The sequence below is a fragment of the Protopterus annectens genome, chromosome 3.part1, assembly GCF_019279795.1.
Source record: "Protopterus annectens isolate FY-2018-M chromosome 3.part1, PAN1.0, whole genome shotgun sequence".
In the NCBI taxonomy this organism is placed as follows: domain Eukaryota; kingdom Metazoa; phylum Chordata; order Ceratodontiformes; family Protopteridae; genus Protopterus; species Protopterus annectens.
The window spans coordinates 985,669,227-985,675,226 of record NC_056732.1 but is presented as its reverse complement, the minus strand read 5'-3'; positions in this window follow the sequence as shown (position 1 = coordinate 985,675,226).

Below are 6,000 nucleotides of genomic sequence, written 5' to 3'. Positions count from 1 at the left end.
CCCTTGCCTGGCTGTGATACACTCATGGCTGAGGGTCTGTAAACTGAAAGGCACAATAATTCAGCAAGACTGTTGTACTGGAGATTGTGCAAACACTATAATATTGAATAGCTGAGAAGCATTGGAAACATGAACTACAAAGCATTATCAACAATGATGTAATTTATATCACATGGGATCACCCATTATTAACAGTTAAAAAAAACAGATGTAAGAATAACAGATATAGTAGTCCAAGAAAAAAGTGCAGAAATTCCCTTAATCATCAAAACTGGTATACCCTGCAATTATGGTTTCTTATGCACTGAGAAACATAAAGTCATAAAATGCCAGGATTTGCAAGCAGAAACATGGGCAATGTGGAAGAAATATACCCAAACAATTTCAACAGCAGCAGGAGCAGCAGGACTGATAAAAAAGAATTTATAATCGTACTTAAATATGCCATCAATACATGAGTGTAGAAGGAGGAGGCACTTCTGGGAACATTGTGGGTGCTGAGAAGAATACTCTTGGCAAACATCAAAAGCCAAAGCAATACGTATTTCACGAACTTTAATTATGTCCTGACCTAGTATCAGGGTCCATTCCAGTCAAGGTATATAAAAACCTAAGTGGAGAAATTAAACCAACCAAAATCATGCTCGGCTGCATGGCAGGAGTGGAGCTGTGAACTTTATTAAAGTCATTACATTTGATTTACTGCTGCTGAAATCCTTTACTCGTAAGGATTTATTACTCACCCTGTGCACTCATCCTTTATATGTATCAGTTGTGGTGTGTGTGTGTGTGTGTGTGTGTGTGTGTGTGTGTGTGTGTGTGTATATATATATATATATATATATATATATATATATATATATATAAATAAACTAAATGAGCGCTCAAAAGAAATGGACAATCAGATAACCTGTACTCCAGTGTTTCTCATTTCATCTTTAATGGCGAATGTTATTCAGAAATATTCAGTAATAGTTTGCACACTATTTAAATATACAAATTACAAGTCAAATGACATCACCACCAACTGAATTCATAAAACAGCAAGCTACAACATTTAAAATCTTACTATGTATAGTTTAAAGATGAACTGATTGGACAAAATCTTTTTTCTCCCCCCTTGGCACATTTATTACGTGGGAAGAGGACAGGCAGTACTGGGCTAAGTGAGAGTCCTACAGCCCCTTCCTTACTGCCTGGGAAGCCCTATCATATCATTCATTCCCCAGTGTAAAGGGCTGGGCAGTAGGGACTGGTCATTTAGGGTGTCTACCCTGTCCTGAGGACACCCCTTCATTGATAGATTCTAAGCTCCACAACTGCTGCTCTTTAAGTAGACCTCAGCTCACAGGTGTATGGGCACCACAGTAGCACAAGCTCCTTAAGTCCATACACAAACTGGCTGTCTTGAGCTCCCCCCGCAGTATGGATATGCTGGCAGTGGCCATTCACTCCAACGCCAAAGCACTATTTCCTCACCTTTGTCACTTAACATTGTTATGAAACACGTTAAACTATTTAATACATAAAGATTTATATTCCCTTAGAAGTCACTGTTTTCAACATTGCTCTTTCTTTTACCTACTGACACCAAATGCAGAAACATTTTTACCACTTTTTCCTGACCTTTCTACAAATAAAGTCAGAATGTTCACATTATATCCAGTCAGCCATATAGTCAGTACAGATTTTTTGAACAGCATCATAGGAAACTTTTGTGTGAGAGTCTGAAATAATGACATGACTAACACTGCACAAATAATTAGAAAAGCAAATCTGTTCTGTTTATTATGCCATGTAACTTTTATTATAACAACCGACTGCTAAAATTCAAAGAAAATCTGTAAATATATTTGTCAGCAGTTCATAACATATGAAAAAACAGAGTAGTGCGAAAAACTGAATAAGTTATACTTGTCAACACTTCATAACAAAGGGAAAACTACATAACTTTATTAAAAAAAATATTCTTTTTTTTATTAAATAGTCTCTGGAATCTCATCGCATGCAGTCTTGTCAAGCAGAAGTACCATACCCATGGAATAAACATCCCTCTTTACTTGTAGCTTTTGCGGCCTGATAGAGTATTAAAGAGATGAAGGGTTAGGAAATGGATGCACCAAGTTTGAAGGAGATGATACATTTACAGTGAGGTTTATTGTCAGAGGTAGTGTGAAAGGAATTAGGATTTTTAGTACGATTTATTGAGTTTGTCAAATGCACTGGGGTACATCTGTGTGCCTCAAGTCCTTTTCTTTCTTCACACCTTATTACACATGTAGACAACAATCCATATCCGGTCACTTTCAGCAACAGACAGGTGGACAGCACTCTGTGACAGTGAAAGAACCTGAAGCCCATAGTTGTGCATTTCCAAACCCTGAGCACATGTTGATCTGCTCTCCTATAGTACCGCTTTTACTTTATGTCACACAAATGTCATTTCCATAAAGTTTGGGATGAAGTCAAAGTTGTCTGTTTTTCAAAATTATGCACACTGAAAAGGAAAGGGAATAACAAACTGGTATGGATGTCACAAGAATATAAATGATCAGTTATAGCAAACAAACCAGTGTGATGTATGAGTCTGTTTTCCCTACATATGAGAAATGTAATTAGGCATAATGTAAGGGTAGAGAAATAGATGCTGGCAAAATTCTAAACCTGGAGGAACATATAAATTCTCAGCAATTAACTGCTGTCTGTCCCTTCCCTTGTCAATCATCCAAAACCACAAGCTGCAGTTTGAAGGATAGCTTCTTACGATTTAAAAAACAGTGAATGAAAAAGGGGAGGAAATGGAAAATGCAATCAGGAGATAATAAGTGGTGGAATGTGAACGAAGGATTGAATAATAAACAACAGGCTGCTGGAGCAGGAGTTGGGGCAGTCCTGAAGAAGGTGAAAAATTGTCTGATGCACGTGATAGGTATTATAGAGATGTGAACTGATAGTTTCTAATGTTTCAATTAACCTGGATGGGAAGCTAGCTCAGTCAGCACAGAAATATGAGTAGGACATTTGGGCTTGCATAGCAGCTGGACCTGCAATTATGCCAGCCAGTCTACTTAGATAGCAGCAACTCTCATAGTGTTGCATAAGTGAGAACAAGTATAAAAATGCTGTACACTCAGCTATATAGCACTCTAGGAATTTGGGTGCACCAGCACTATAAGGCACACATACTGTTTCTGCCAATCAAAATAAGTGTAGTAGAGGGTTTTGTAATTAGTTTATAAATCCAGGAGAAGACAGAGTAATTAAAGTATATTGTTTGATTTGTTTGTTGCCACCTCACAGCAAGAGGTTCTCTGGTTTGATTCTTTGCTGGGGTGCCTTCTGTGCAGTCTGCATGTCCTCCCTGCATTCGTGTGGGTTTCCTCTGGGTGCTCTGATTTCCTCCCACATTACAAAGACATGCATCTGGAGAGTTTCTCATCGGGCTTCCACTGAAAAATGGCTTGTTTCAAGTTGGACTTTCCCAGTAAACTAATATTAAATAAATAAAATTTAGGACTGTCACAGTAATGAGACGATCATTTTCATTTAAACAGTTGTAAAACTGGGGTGGGGTGAAACACATGAAGCATAATGTTAAAAAAGTTGCTGTAAACACGGAAGGCAGGCCTGATACAAACAAAATACCTGAGGTATACAAAATGAGAGCACTAGACAGCTGTGCTTTACTCATGGGAGACTCCAAACAGAAGGAGATCTAGTGTGCTATGCTACTGCATTGTTAAATTGTCTTTTATACCTCTACTAGAGACTTCACACATTCCTGTTTAAAATGAAGTCTATTCTGTAGTTAGGATGAAAGTAAAATCATTAGGATCGTCTGCTTGGTTTATTTCTGTTAAAACACATACTTTTTTAACTTCATGCATAGGAATGTTATCCATGCCCAAGATAAAAATGATGCTGGGTGTTTGTGAGAGGGTGAATGCACATTTACTCGTACCATGTAATACATTTCATTTATTTGTCTTTGTTAACCAGGATAGTCTAACTTGGCAGGGCCCATTTTCAGTGCAGTTTTGAATAGAAAAGCCCCAGTAAATGGCGTTCACATTACTTTTTAACTATATATAAAATACAAGAAGTACATTTAAAGAAGTAAAACTTAAGGTGTACAAATGTAACAATGATACAAGCACATTTTAATAAAGTTCAACAGATTATACATCTCAGTTTACAGTGTACAAAACCTACTGTATCACAAACAAATGTGTGTATGACAATCAGACAGATGAGCTATCTATCACGACAGGACAGGCATTAGAGAAACTTGTCAAATACATACATATATTCACGTGAAATATGGGGTTTGAAGTAATAAGTGAGAGGAAAAGAGGGTTACCATGAAGAGAAAGATAAGATTTTGTAGAGGAGCTATATCATTACAAAAGATGTATTTTTGTGATTATAAAAGTGATATATGAATATAGATGCTTCTTTTTCTTCATATCAATAAGAATATTAAGTTTTTATGCCTCCAGAGTACACATTTATAGAGTTAATTTCTGACTGTTTTGTAAAATTAATTGGAGTTGTCACTGAGTTATTGATTACTGTCTCATGAATGTTGTCTGCTAAAAGGTGCAGGGGTAAATAAATAGACAGATTTATGTTTATTGACAATGGCAAAAGGATACCCAGACATAAACAGTACTGTCAAAACAGTTTAGAAGATATAGAAAAAAAATAAAACAATCTGTTTATTTTAATATTATGAACAAATTAAAATAGCTATTTGAATCCAATAGAGTCCATGTGCCTTAACCTTAGATGTGACTACTGTTGCCAAATGTTATGCATCATCTGGTTCTTTCCTGTCAGTATCAAATAAAAATAATGTGAATGTCATGTACTTGTTTATGTAGTCAATTGTTTCAGCCAGCTACCCAGTTAACCTTTAACTGATTACAACAGACTTGGATGTAAGATATTTTTATTTCTTTATCAAAAGATCAAACTGAGTGCTCAAAGACAAAAATATTTGATAATATAAAATCGACCCATTTGTGTTCCACAGCAATATAAACGGGTCTATATTAGATCACCGAGTGCTTAAAAAAGCGAACGGTGATTAATCGACCCTACGTAAGTGAAAGCTTACAATTTCGAACTGTCAGAACTGTGATTTTTTTCTTCCTAGGGAAAAAAAATTGCTGTTCCAAAAACAACCAAAAACAAAAAAACATACTTTAAACATTACATTAAGTGGGGGGCAAAGCCCCCCACACCCCCCTACTTAAATATACCAACTCCGAGACCGCACTACAGTGCCAAAAATGGCAAAGTAATGAAGCGACCAAGCAAATTCTTTCCCTGGGAAAGAATTCGCTTAGAAGCCGCTTCGATATTTTGCCGTTTTAGGCTTTTGAGTTCGACCAAGACACATTTGAAAGAATGCATCGTCAGTCTTCTAATAGGGAACCATATAAACATAGTGTAACAGTCAAACCAGTTCCTGTGACTGGGCACTGTTGCTGGACATCAGTCTGGGACTATACTATAAATCAAGAGCTTTCCTACTGCAGTCTGCACAAACAGTAGGACAAAGCCAATTTCTACAGCATCTGTTAAGTGAAAAAACTCTCTAACAGCTAGCCATACAGCATTATAAAAATGAAGGGCACTATTTTCTTTCATCTGCTAGCAATGCAGATTGCAGTGACCATTCCTATCTACTGCTGCTTACACCTTTGTGTTTATGTGTGCTCATATTCCTTACCTTTTCATTTTCAAAACAGCAAAACCACTTACCCACATTCTAAACCTAATATTAGCTAAAGGCAAAGATCTGCATCCATTCCAACATACCCTAATAATTCCATTCCTCAACGTCTCCTCACTAGCAGCCTCATATATATATATATATCAACTCATAAAAATGTTGTGCCCACTGACTGAAATATTTGAAAAGAAATGAATTGTTGGTACAAGAGATGGTTTTCAAGAGAAATCTTGATGAGTAGATGGGAAATAGAAAATTCA